Genomic DNA, 13,289 nt, shown 5'->3' with positions numbered 1-13,289 from the left:
ATATATGACCCATACAAGTTTAACCTAATTTTTTTGTTTATGTAATTTGAGGGGTTTCTTAATCAAATGCTAAGAATTTAGGTAAAACTTAAATTGGTCATAAATTTGAAAAATAATAATAAGTTGGGAAAAAATATTTTAACGTTATAAAACTTAATTATTTAAAGCTGTTTAAAATAAACATTATTTAAAAAATAATTTACTTTTGCTATAAAACCATGGAAAAAAACACCAAAACCGTGCAAATATGTAATTTTTCTGAAATATTTATTTAAGCATGTGTTTTAAAAAAAAAAATTGAAAAAATATATAAAATAACGTTTTAAAACTAAATTTAATAAGTATGTTAATAATAAAAAATATGAATAAAAAAACTATTTTTAGAAAAAAGGTTGCAAAGTGAAAAAATGCAAAAAAAAAAATTTTAAAGGAGCTCAACTACAAAAGTAAAATCCCAATTCGATGAAAATTATTGTGAAAAGTTAAGCAAAAGAATGTTCTTTAGAATAAAAAAAAATTCCAAGTTAGTATTAAAGAAATTAAAAATAAAAGACTTTAAAGTTTGGTTAAAATAAAAAACTACAAGAAATTTTTACTGTTGTGATTTCAATCTAACTTATAATAATTTTTTTTTCGATTTTATATTTGTAATTCTTTTAATACCAGATCCTAATATTTACGTATACATTATTTTATGAAAAATTAAGTCTAATAAAACAAGTTGAAACTATCACAAAACTTAATCAATAACTTAAAAAATAATTAATGACTTAAAGTAAAATATATCAGAAAAATAAAGTATATACTTTAGCTAAGAAAAAATTAAGTAGGCTGATAAATAATAGTAAAAATAAATTTATAGATTTAACTCAATAATAAATTCTAACAAAATTGTAAGGCTTTTTATGTTATATATTTTATACAATTATATGAGAAAAGCTTGAAAGATTGGAATTTTAGTACATGTCACCATAGAATAAAACAAAGTACAAATAACCGTAATACTGTATTGTTTTAGTAGTTTAAATATATCAAAAAACATTTTTTTTAACTTAAAGTTAACTTACCATTAAAATGTTTAAAAAAATATATGCTCTCAAAAACCTGGAAAATGTTCTGAGAAACCTGGAAGAACTTTTAAAAACCTAGTTGCAAAAATTTGGAAACCTGTTAGTTTTTTGTTATAAGTAATCATAAAAATCAGTGATCTACCAGTTCTAAGTATTCTGATCCGGCCGGACAATGTCTTTTTTGATCTTGAATTAAAAACGTATTTAAATTTGTGTCTGACCAAGTCCGAAATTTGTTGATTGGGTAGATTTTAAACATTTAAATTTAATCTAAAAATAGATATTTTATATACAAAAAAAAGTTAGTAGTGCTTTAATTTTATCGATTTTCAACTAAGCAGGGTATTAGGGTGCATCTGTTGCCCCTCAAAAATGTAAATTTGGTAGTAGAGCAAAGTTTAACTTTTTGTGCGTGGCAAATCACATAAATACAAAGCACAAAAAAATAGTTTCCAACCTTTTACCACCGTCACGCTATTTACATTTTTTTGAAAACAACCCCTATATAAATTGTATAGAACCTTAAAACTTCGACCTTCGAGTTTTTAACTGATTTATTTTGTACATGTAGCAATCATCACAAAAACACATTCTACGCGTTTTCAGACAATTTGAAGAAAGTTTCTCGGAGTAATTTCTTGATTTCGTCAAAAAAACTTAAAAATAATGAAAAATTATAAAAAAATACAGAAAACCAAAAATGCCTCCATGAAACTTTCTTCAAATCGTTTTAAAACGCGTAGAACGTATTTTTTGATGATTGCTACATGTAAAAAAAGTTTCAACTAAAAACTCGAAGGTCGAAATTTTAAGGTCCCATAAAATTTACATAGGGGTTGTTTTCAGAAAAAATGTAAACAGCGTGACGGTGGTAAAAGGTAGGAAGCTAATCTTTTTTTCGTGATGTCTATTTATGTGATTACCCACTTACAAAATATGGATTAAGCGAAATTCCAATGTCGGGGCCACAGGTGCACCCTACTGAGTATCAAGTCAATGTTGGTGTACAGTGTTGGTAAAACTTTTTCTTGGTGTACATTGTATATATTTTTCTTAGCTAGGTACATGACGTACCTTTTTTTCTTGAATATCAATTAGAAGCGGTTTTTAAAAGTTACTTTCAATTTTTAGTATATTAACATCTTGAAAATGCTGCTAATATTTTTTTTGTAAAGTGTGACAAGCTTTATCGAAGCTGCTAAGTTTATTGGAAGTAGTTTTATTATTACAAAGCGGACAGTTGTGTCTAGAAATAAATATAGTTAGTAATAAGTTTTATAACTTTAACAAGCATGTGAAAATAAAGCACGGTGTATCTAAAATTTTCTTTTTGACCCATTTCAATTACAAACATTTCGTATTTAATCTGCAGAGTTCTCTTTAGAAATTATGCAAGTTGAACTTTCTTCATACACTTAAGTCTTAAATAATCTAAATCCGCACTGTTTTGTTGAGAGGTCTGTGAGAAAACAAAGTTAAAAACAGAAATAGTTGAACGAATGCTTATTGACTGAAAAAGAAAAATTTCTGATTTTTTTTGAGTTTACAGTTGTATTTGTTTACTTCTATGTTAAAAAATAAAAATTAAAACATAAAATATTAAAATATCAATATTTTATAAAACTACAATATTCAATTATATTGCAGTAACTAAATTTTACGTTTTACAGAACATATCTATGTCTATATAGGTAATACTTTGCGAACAATTTTAATTATTTTATATTTAATACTTAACCTTAATAATCTATGTCATAACTTAAAAAAACGTATAAAACTGTTAGATTAACTAAGATTATTTATTTACTTCAATAGTTTTTTACTGTTCAAAACTAGGTATTACTTTTTGTAAGTAGAATAACAAGTTTCTAAGTTATGAATGATTTTTTTATAAATTGAAATATACGCATATGAAAATCTATTCTAGACTAAGATCTTAAAGCTTTTTGTCCTAACATTTTTAATACTAATTAATAATTTTACATATTACATTTTTAATTTAAAAACTTATATACATTTATGATAACTTTATAAATCAGCCTAGCATTATTAAAGCTAATAATTTTGGTAAATCAATTACTAAACACTGTTAAAATTTTTAAGTACAAATTAAAATCGTGTTTGCTCAATGGATTAAACTTGTAGAAGTTACCACAAACATAATTATTACAAAATCTGTTTGATAGTTTACATGTATATATCAGGTTAATAAATAAGTAGATTTTTTTTTTCTTCTTAATATGAACTTCTTAATATTTTATACAACTTTCTTTTGTTCCTTATATAATGTTACAAAAATTATCAAAAAATTTGGAAACACATAGAAGATAATGAAGTTTAATATTTTAAGTTTTTGTTAAACGACAGAAATAAACATTTGTATTAACTCTAAAAAAATGTTCATGTTTGTTGATTTTAAAATGTGTTATTAACTTCGTATTAGTGTTCTTATTTTTTGGAAGATAAATGTTGTACAAATTCATTCAGCCGAATTCAAATATTTTATTTTCAAATTAAGATCAAGATTATATTTTTAAATTAGGATTCGAATACTTTGATCCAGCAGATCCCTAGTTTATGCAGTAAGCGACACAAAAAAAAAATTAAAGTTTATCAATTAAGATTGTATACTTAATAAATAAAAACTAGTCTTGTTAATTTAGGTAGAATAATTTGTTGACAAACTTAAAAAAGCTTAATTTATAAACTGTTTACCATCTATTCCAATTAAAGTCTTAATAAAAATGTTATTCAAACTTTAAAATGTACTAAAGTAAGGGTAGTTGGCAACGTAGAGCCCGCCAATGTTCAAAGTACTTTAGTGGAATCCGGCTCGCGAAAGATAAAACAGCAGCACAGCTGGCCCGATGAACAAAATTTTCTAACTTAAACTACATACTTCAGGTTTTGAAACATAGGCAAAAAAAAAGTTATACAGTTTACGGAATATTTGATACTAACTTTAGGTTTGTAAAAAGGAGATCTCACATAGAATTATTATCTGTATAAAATGACTCAAATAATTTTTTTTTTAAATTAAATGAAATTGAAATAATATGGCCCGCTAAGGACTAAGCTTTTTCACATCTGATCCGCCGACTTATAACGTTACACTCTATTTTTAGTTTGCTGATACAGAGTTTTAATAAAACTATTTTCGTCAAATTTAAACGGAGCTTTAACTTTATACGAGTCGTCATTTCTAAAGGACATTAATTTTTCACGGTTGCAATAAAACCAACCAAGCGTAAGATTTACTTTGCCTCTCTTTTGGCAGAACACTTGCAGTAAATGCCGGAATAGAAAGGTTAGTTCTAAATATTCTTATTGTTGATTCACTAGGGGGCGGACCAGAGTCGTGTTGAAGTTCTGGCTTTTCGGGAGGCGCAGACTCCTCCTGTCTTGACTCTAATTTGGAATCTTAGACTTTACAGAGTTTGGGTGTGAGTGAGGGATTTCAAATATAGGTAGAAACGGAGCAACAGGTCACTGCTAATTTTATTTTAATTGCGCAAAGTTTGACTGCGCGAAAATGACTCTCGTGCAAAAGTATGTCACTCGTGGTACTCAATAACTATTATTTGTAAATAAGTAAGAAGTGTTAATAAAAGTATTCTGTAAATATAACGAATAATGTAACTCGAACAAAGCGCTTTATTAATCATATTTAGTTGTTTAATCACCTTAGATTGGAGTGGACCAGATGTGGAAAATTTAGTCCATGGCGGTCTGGAGTAATCCTATGACATTTTATACGCAAAAATCACTCAATTATTCAATATAAAATACTTTTTATATACGATATTTGTGTAAGTTTTAAATCTCCCGGTAGTTGCACTTTTTAAAACACAGAATTTCTAGTGTAAGTTTGGTTTAGCGGGCTAGATTTACTTGCTTGCGGACTCGATTCTACTAAAAAGTTTCAAAACATTTTTGGGCCGATTATTTTCATTTTTTGTGCCGTATGTTGCCCACCCCGATGTTAGTTCATTTTCTATAAAGAAAAAACGCCGTTAGTCGAAGTATTTGTGTACACAAAACAATTGTTTTGATTTTCCGAATCGTTTGTTTTCTATTTGTTACAATCTATAGCATCTACTCTGTAAAAAAGTAAATAAATAACATTAAGTCGTAGTTGAAAACTTTTTTTGAGAAAATGTTAACAGTATAATATTAAAAGCTAGTATAGTTAATCCGTAAGTTTAAAAAGAAAAAATCTCTAAAAAGCATTTTGTTTCCATATAAAAACAGATCTTTACTCTTCGTTTAAATAGCGATGATATCCTGCGCTCTTAATTAGAACAACTAAGATTATTTAGATAAACTGCATGGTTTTAATTATTGTTAATAAGATATGAGCGTAAAAGAAATAAACTTTATCTAAGATGTACGACACACTGAAAATAATTGCGTAAATTTGAAACAAGATAAGATAAAGTCGGAAAAAGCTTGAAAACGAAAAACGTTTGTTTAAAAAAGTTTTGCAAAACTTATTCAAGTAACGTAAAAAAGTTAGCCAATACAATCGTAGATTTCAAGCCAAAAAAACTCGTCGAAATGACATTTACAGAAAGTTTGCTAGGCCTGAACTCGTGCAATAAGGCCGGAGCCAATAAATGCTTGCGCCGGTAGGACCTCCTATCTGTTTGGTTTATTCTTGCAACAAAAAAAAATCTTCATTAGTTCTTGTATCCGTGACTTTGCTGCGAAAAGTTGGTATAATTTGAAAAAGTATCACGTTATTTTAATTGTGCTACCAAGTTTCTCACAGTGTAAGTTTCCGCTGTTTATTTAAAGATAAACTTTTTATGTGGTTAACTTTATTTGAAACAACTTTGTTATACTTAGTAATTTTTTGCTTGTTTAATTACAAAGTTTTAAGTCGTTTTATGCAAAAATAAATCAAAGTAACAATTTATAACCAATAAATAATAATAAACTAGTTAAATGAATTGAACTTTCAAAATAAAAACTTAATAAAGTCAATTTTTCAGTTTGTTTGTTTCTGTGACATATGCAGTTGCTCGAAGATTTGTTAATGATTTGGTATAAATGGTTAAAAGCTTTAAAGAAAAGCGTGGTACAAAGTTTCCAACAGCTTGAAAAAACTGATGGAAACAGCTTTCCAATTGATAAAAGCTACTTTTACAAAACTATTCAGTTATGCTTTTATTGCTTTGAAATTCATTGCAAGATCTTTTATTTCACTTATCATGGTAAATATTAGGACTGCGTGTGAAGTAACTCCAAGAAACTTAATGAGATTAATGAGAAAGTATTTCAACTTTTGCAAAAATGTATAAATCATAAACTTTGTGTAATTTAATGAAAAGACTTTTTTATGTGACTTCAAACTTCTAAATTCTATTACCAAAACAATACTTCAATCGTTTAAAAATTTAGACGAGATCTTCAATTACTAATAAAGTATTATTCAACTAGAAGACTTTACTCTATACATTTTTTAAAAATATTTCAACACTTTTTAAGCATAACAAAGTTACAAAAAACTACTTTAATTTTTTAATAAATAAAGTTTTTAAGCATGTTTTCAGCAGAAGGAGATAGTTCAAATCCAGCTTGAAAGTTCAAAAGACTCAGGGATAGAAAATGCCATAGATGTTGAAACAGTCAATGATGAAACAGAATTTGCTGAAGCATTATAATCGTTAAGCCGAAGGAAAATACCGAATGAAAATGAAAGAGGTGCAGTTCTAAACTCACATGACAATAAACTTGTTAAAGATTACCGCTTAAACACATTTAGAGTAAATGACGCTGGTTTGTTGATCAAACCAAAAAAAAATTGCCACCTGTAAAGCTCAAAAATCACTGCAAAGAATCAAGTCAAAATGATCCAGCCACCAAAACTAGCAACAAAAAAGAGCGTCACATTCAATGTGGCAAACAAAGATATCGATCTTATAAAGAACACGGAGCTTAAAGGAACTGCCCAACTTGAAAAAAGAGCTGATACCTTTAGTCAAAATGGTCTTAGTTTTTCTAAGGTACCAAAATAAGAAGGTATAAATGTGCGCTCCATGGGCCCTTAAGGAACTCATTGGGTATATAAGAATGCTGGGAAGTAGAATTCCCAGATTAGTAGCCAAAATGAAAAAGTTTTTTGAAGAAGCTTTGCTTCAAACAACTGTTTGTTAAAAAGCTTACCAATTAAAATGATATATGTTTAAATGAAATCGCCTTGTGTTTAATAAAAATAATATACGTAAACTTACTTTCTTTATCATAATAAATAAAAAATACTGATGGTTTTATCAAAACTATTTTGTATTATATAAAAATTTAAGGCAAATACTATTTTGCATGTTTTAATTTAAAGAAGCAGTAAATAAGGAAAAACATCAAACGCTTTGCAATTATCATCGTTTGTAACAAAATTTAACTTTGTTAAGTAACAAGATTTTTTAAATAGTTACGTCACACTTTATAGTATTTTGATTTTTAGTTTATGAACAGTGGAACTTAGAATATAATTAATGTAAGTGTACTTTAGCTTTTTTTTACATTTTAAGAAAGATATTTACTTAAGACAAAAATTAAACTTATTATAACAAAAAAACTAAAATACGTTAAGGGAACAAACAGATTAGGATAATAAAATATAATAGAGTAAATAATAAAACAACATATTAAACATACATTTAAGACAACAAACTAAAAGTTTATGCAACTACAAGCTTAAGAAAGAAAATTTGCTACCAAAGAGCGACTTGATATAAAAACGTGGACATATTAAATTAATAAATTGTCTTATTGATGATTAAGTCTATAACTTAAAATAAAAATAAGTCTAGTAGACCATTAGTAAAACTTTTCACCATTAGTAATTTGAGTAATTCACATGATTTATCTTGCTTTTAATTTTTTTTATTTTCTACCATAAACAGTCAGAGGAAAGTAAATATTACAATGTTTTTATTATGTTGTAAGGTTACTGTTTAACTAAGATGAAGTTTGAACAATATATAAATACTCGATATGTATGATATTTATCAAAAACACGTAAGCTTATACAAGGTTGATTAGTACTATATTTTATTATGAAATTTATGAAACTTTGTCATGTTATTCTTATAACCTTTATGAAGTACAAGCAAAAAATTTAAAATCATTGTTTCTAATAATTGAATAATTAGAGAGCTTCAAAAAACGCATGTTTTAGTACTTTTTGACCTTATCAAAAAACACGTAAAATTAACTTTATATACTTTTAGCGCTGTTTTTAAACAAGCTTATGGAAGCATCGAATGGTTGAATAATTGGGAAGACGGTTACATTCAGCATGAGCAACAAATAGACGGGAAAAGTTGTGAATTTCATGTCATTGAGGTTAAAAAATGTAATATTTTAAGTAAATAAGAAAAGGCTTTAACTTAAATTTAATTTCAATATTTTATTAAATTATATGCAGATGGCTGAAGAGATACTGAGAGTATTCCCAAAAATACCAATACGGAGAAGAAATCCGATAAAAAAAAGAGTAGAAATTGGAATCTCTATTTTAGCAGCTGAAGGTTTGTAGCAGTTGAAAAAGTATTACAGAACAAAATTAAACTAAAATAAAATGGTAATAATTATATATATGCAATATCATTAACAGATGAATTAAAGAAAGAAGCACCAAAAGAAAAAAGATCACGAAGTGTATCGTTTAAATTTAAAGACTTTTTTGATTAAAATAATAAAGTTATTTAAGTCTCATTTAAAAACATATTATTTCGTTGAATTCTTTAATCTAAATAAAAATATCGTAAATCGAATCGTTTAAGATGGTTTTTGTTTAAAGAAATAAAAATTGTAAGTGTTAACGTCAAAAAGAACTAAAACAGCGTTTTTGAAGCTCTCTTATTATTCAAATATTTGAAATAATGAGTTTAAACTTGTTGCTTGTACTTCATCAAGGTTATAAGAATAACATGACAAAGTTTCACAAAGTTTATAATGATATAAAGTACTAACCAACCTTGTACGACCTTTTGATATATGTCGTATATATCAGTATCGTACATATATATAGTAATTATATATCGTTCAAACTTCACCTTAGTTACTGTTCAGACCTGACCAAGCTTATTCGTTTCAACTGGTGTAACTGATTTTTTTATTTCATATTTTTTAAAGAAATTTGAAAATAACTACGGTTAATTAATGAATAACTAACTGAAAATACAGTTGCTATTTTACGTTGAAATTCGAAACAGAACAGTTCAAACTTTTCACTGAAATTAATAAGTTCTGTTCTAGTGTTATGCGAAAATAAATATGATCTAGGTTATTTAGTATATAGTTAAATTTATTTAGTAGGATCTAATCTAGTGGTAAACAAAGTTTTTATTTTGCGGATCAGATGAAAAAATAAAAAGGCCTTGGCGGGTTTGAGTATTTCAACTTACTTATACTTACGATAATTACTCTATTGTTCAATTCATTCGACAAATACTAATTCTATGTGATTTATTTCATTATCTAGTGTAAATTTCAAATCTCCTGTAAACTGTTTTTCTGTCTCTTTTTAGTAAAAGGTATTTAAGGAACAAAACTTGTATTTAAAAGTACAGAGTTTCTGAAAGTATAATGTAGCATAACTTTAAAATTTTATTTAGTAAATAAAATATAGAAACATATAAAAATGAACTTAGTAAGTTAATCTGTTCGATATAGTCTTATATAAAGTAATTCTACATAAATTTAAACCTAAGTATTTTTACTAATAATACATATATAAAATAAAAACTCATAGTTTAGTGATGTAGTAATGAAGTACGATTTCAATTTAAATTTTCTAGTTTTTCAAATTCTTATCAAAGTTAAAAATGTTAAAGTTTTTTTTTAAGTAAGACTAATACAAAGCTAAATTAGCTTAACTTATTATCACAAATTATATACTTAAGCTGCTTAAGTATATAATTTGAGATAATATATAGATAAAGATACTGAAATAAATTAGAGTTATAAGAACTGAACAAAAACATCGACTTATTATCATATATTTTTAACTACTTCTGCTATAGCTAAATTGTCTTGTTTTTGTTTAAACCAACTGAAATTTTGCATTTTTGAACATTTTGTTTAGAGTTGACCTGAACGCATACCAAAGCTAAACAAGTAACTGTTTACGACAAAAAAGACGTTGTCCTGGACAAGACGTTAAAAGGTATCCGAGCGGTGCACGGCTCGATAACCGAAAGGTTTTTTCGTGCACCTCATCCTAGGACCAATTGTTTGAGCGCTTTTTTGTCGTTCAATAAAATATATCTTTTGAAGATACTCTTTAAATTTTAATCATATCAGCTCAATAATACTTGCTAAAAAGTATTCAAAGTGTCGGTGAAAATAACTAAACATATATTATATTAAGCTTGTTAGAAATAGTAATAAAAAAAGTTAACATGTAGCAACTGGTCAAAAAAAATTTGATACTTAATACATGTTTTCAGAAGAGTTCATAAAACAAGTTAGTTTATAGTGACGTAACAATACGAAGCTGCTAAACAATTTTTTATCCTTCTAAGAGAAAAAAATCATTTGCTTAGCTTTTAAAAACTAGACAAATAAATTAGTATAATTATCAGTATATTAACAGTCAGTATACTTCTGTTTTAGAAATAAGATCGATTTTAACTTTTTGTAACTTTGTAAAAAGATAACATTTTGGAATAAGTGTCTGACTAAGTCGATCACGTTTGAAACAGTTTTAAAGATTAAAAAGAATTTAAAAGGAAGTAGACACATAAAAATCTCGATATTAGTCCTTTAAGAATCAAATAGAAAAATACAGATTAAAAACCATTAGAGGAATAAAATGTTAGTTTTAACTTTAATTTAAAAAGATTGAAAAATTACAGCAACACTCTTTCCCCTTCTGCCTAGTCTATCATTTACGGATGTTGTTATACCCTGAGCCTTAGGGCCTAAGGGACAAAAACTTGGATCAATAACATTAGGACATAATAATGTTTCAATTAAAAATTAAGTCTAATTTTTTTGTATGTATTAAACATTCAAACAAAACTTAACTTGCTTAAAAAAGGGTTTTTATTTGTATAAAAAACTTAGATAATAAAAGTAAACTATTTCTAAAAACTGTGCTTGAGGCTTTAATACTACAATACAACCACATGAAAAAAACTATATTTTTTACTGTCATAATTATATGTTTAATTTTTAAAAAACAACTTACTTTAATTACTTATAAAATTATCAAATTAATTAGATATGTTTCTACAAATTTTACATATTCCATCAAAGTTTTAAAGAACTATACTTAAAGTTTATATTAACCCCAGAGTTTCTAGGTGCTTAATCGATAGATCTGACATTTTATTTCTACCATTCTATTGTCTCTTATAACTATCTAAAACTTAAACTTTTTATGGTTTATTATACTTCTTATATTTTACAATTTCTGTTAAGCAGGGGTCGCACAAGACCGAGGAAAATGATAAAAACACGCCATTGCTTAAAAATAATTAAGACCTAGCGAAAAAGATAGACAGCTAATTAAAAAATACATTTAAAAAAAAAAAAAACTGTATTTTAAGTCTTGGATGATAGCTTGGAAAATCAAAGCCCTAAAACAACTGCTTGGATAAGTTACTTTTAGTTTGAAAGTTTGATCTAGCTTCTGGATTCTACTTAGTCATATTTTACAAAACAATTTTTGCTTAGGGTATTTATTACACTAGCATCTCCATATGATATGCATTCATGAAAAACTAATAAAAAAAAAGCACATTTACAATGCAATAATGGCAATAAAATTATTGTTTTATTGAAAGACAAAAAAAGCACTCAAAAATATTAAGTCCAATGACCTAGTATACGAAAAAACCTTTAGCTTAGCGAGTCGTACACTACTTGGATACCGTTTAAGGTCTTGTCCCTAACTTTTTAGTTTAAGGTCTAGGTACACATATACTATAAATTTAAAGACACTATTTTATAATACATGGTGCTCTTACAGTTTTATGTCATGATTAATTATTTTATGTATACTGACATTAATAACTCTCTTCTCTAATTCAATTTTGATATATTTGTTGCATTTTTTGTGGTTGCTCTTGTAGAGAGGGTAACAAGAAAAATGTGTATGTACATGATCATAAAAATCAAAATCTTTTAAAGCAATTAAAAAAACAATATCAAGCTGAAATTATATTATATTTGATGTCTTAAAATCATAATTTTAGGCTAAAAATCAATGTTTTAAGCTTTATATGTTTATTCTAAAAAAAAGTTTGTTTTAGACAAACTATATGTATAAAAAAAAAAGTTTATTTAATTTAAATTAATAAAAATTAAGTATTTAATTTTATTTTTATTTTACAATAGCATAATTAATATAAAGTATTTATTAATATAATTGCTTTATATTGTAAAATAAAATCAATTAAATGTTAAAGGTAATGCAGATTGACTTAAATTTATTTGATGTATTTTTGAACACTTAGTAGACTGACAAAGCACAGTGGGCTGAAAATGGGGTCACAAAGCACTAATAATTTTGCTGAATAGAAAACAAACTAGTTGTTTTACAGAATTGAATAGAATTAGTTTATTGTTTTTAATACTGGTATTGATTCTTTTTTAGCATTTTAAAATTTACACAAGTTCAAATGCATGAGTTTGTGCTTTTTTAGTTCAAAAGTTACTAGAAATTGTTTTAAACATTGAACAAAAAGTTACTTCCAAAAAATAAACATACGTACTTGGAATACTTATTAATAACTAATCTTTTTAACCATTTAAAAAATTTTCTAATAATAGTTATCAAAAAATTAGATTTTTTTTTTAAAAACTAAATTTTTCAAATTTTTATTTTAAAGATTGGTTTTTTATCAGAAAAAAAATCATAAATACTGTTAAAAATTTATTATTAAAAAAAACTTAAAAAAATATGGCTCTTGAATTCAAAATTCATGAAATTATTTTGTAGTTTTTCTATTTTATTTGTTCCAGCTGAAAAAAAATGTTTGTTTAGGGATTGTGAGCTATTTGACCTTCAGTATTCTTCAAAAGTGCCATAAAAACCTTATAGTTTTTGATAATAAAGCAATTAAAAAAACAAAATAAAAATTTTAAACCAACTTAACTTTTTAACCAAAGTTGTTATGCAATAGGAAGTATACAATATCAGATAAAAAAGGTGAAAATAATAGATATTTTATATAGTATTTCAGGTACTTTTGTGTAGTTGCT

The sequence above is a fragment of the Thalia democratica genome, chromosome 4 (assembly GCF_965202585.1).
Source record: "Thalia democratica chromosome 4, ktThaDemo2.hap1.1, whole genome shotgun sequence".
Taxonomy (NCBI): Eukaryota; Metazoa; Chordata; class Thaliacea; order Salpida; family Salpidae; genus Thalia; species Thalia democratica.
Note: the sequence above shows the minus strand (reverse complement) of the source record.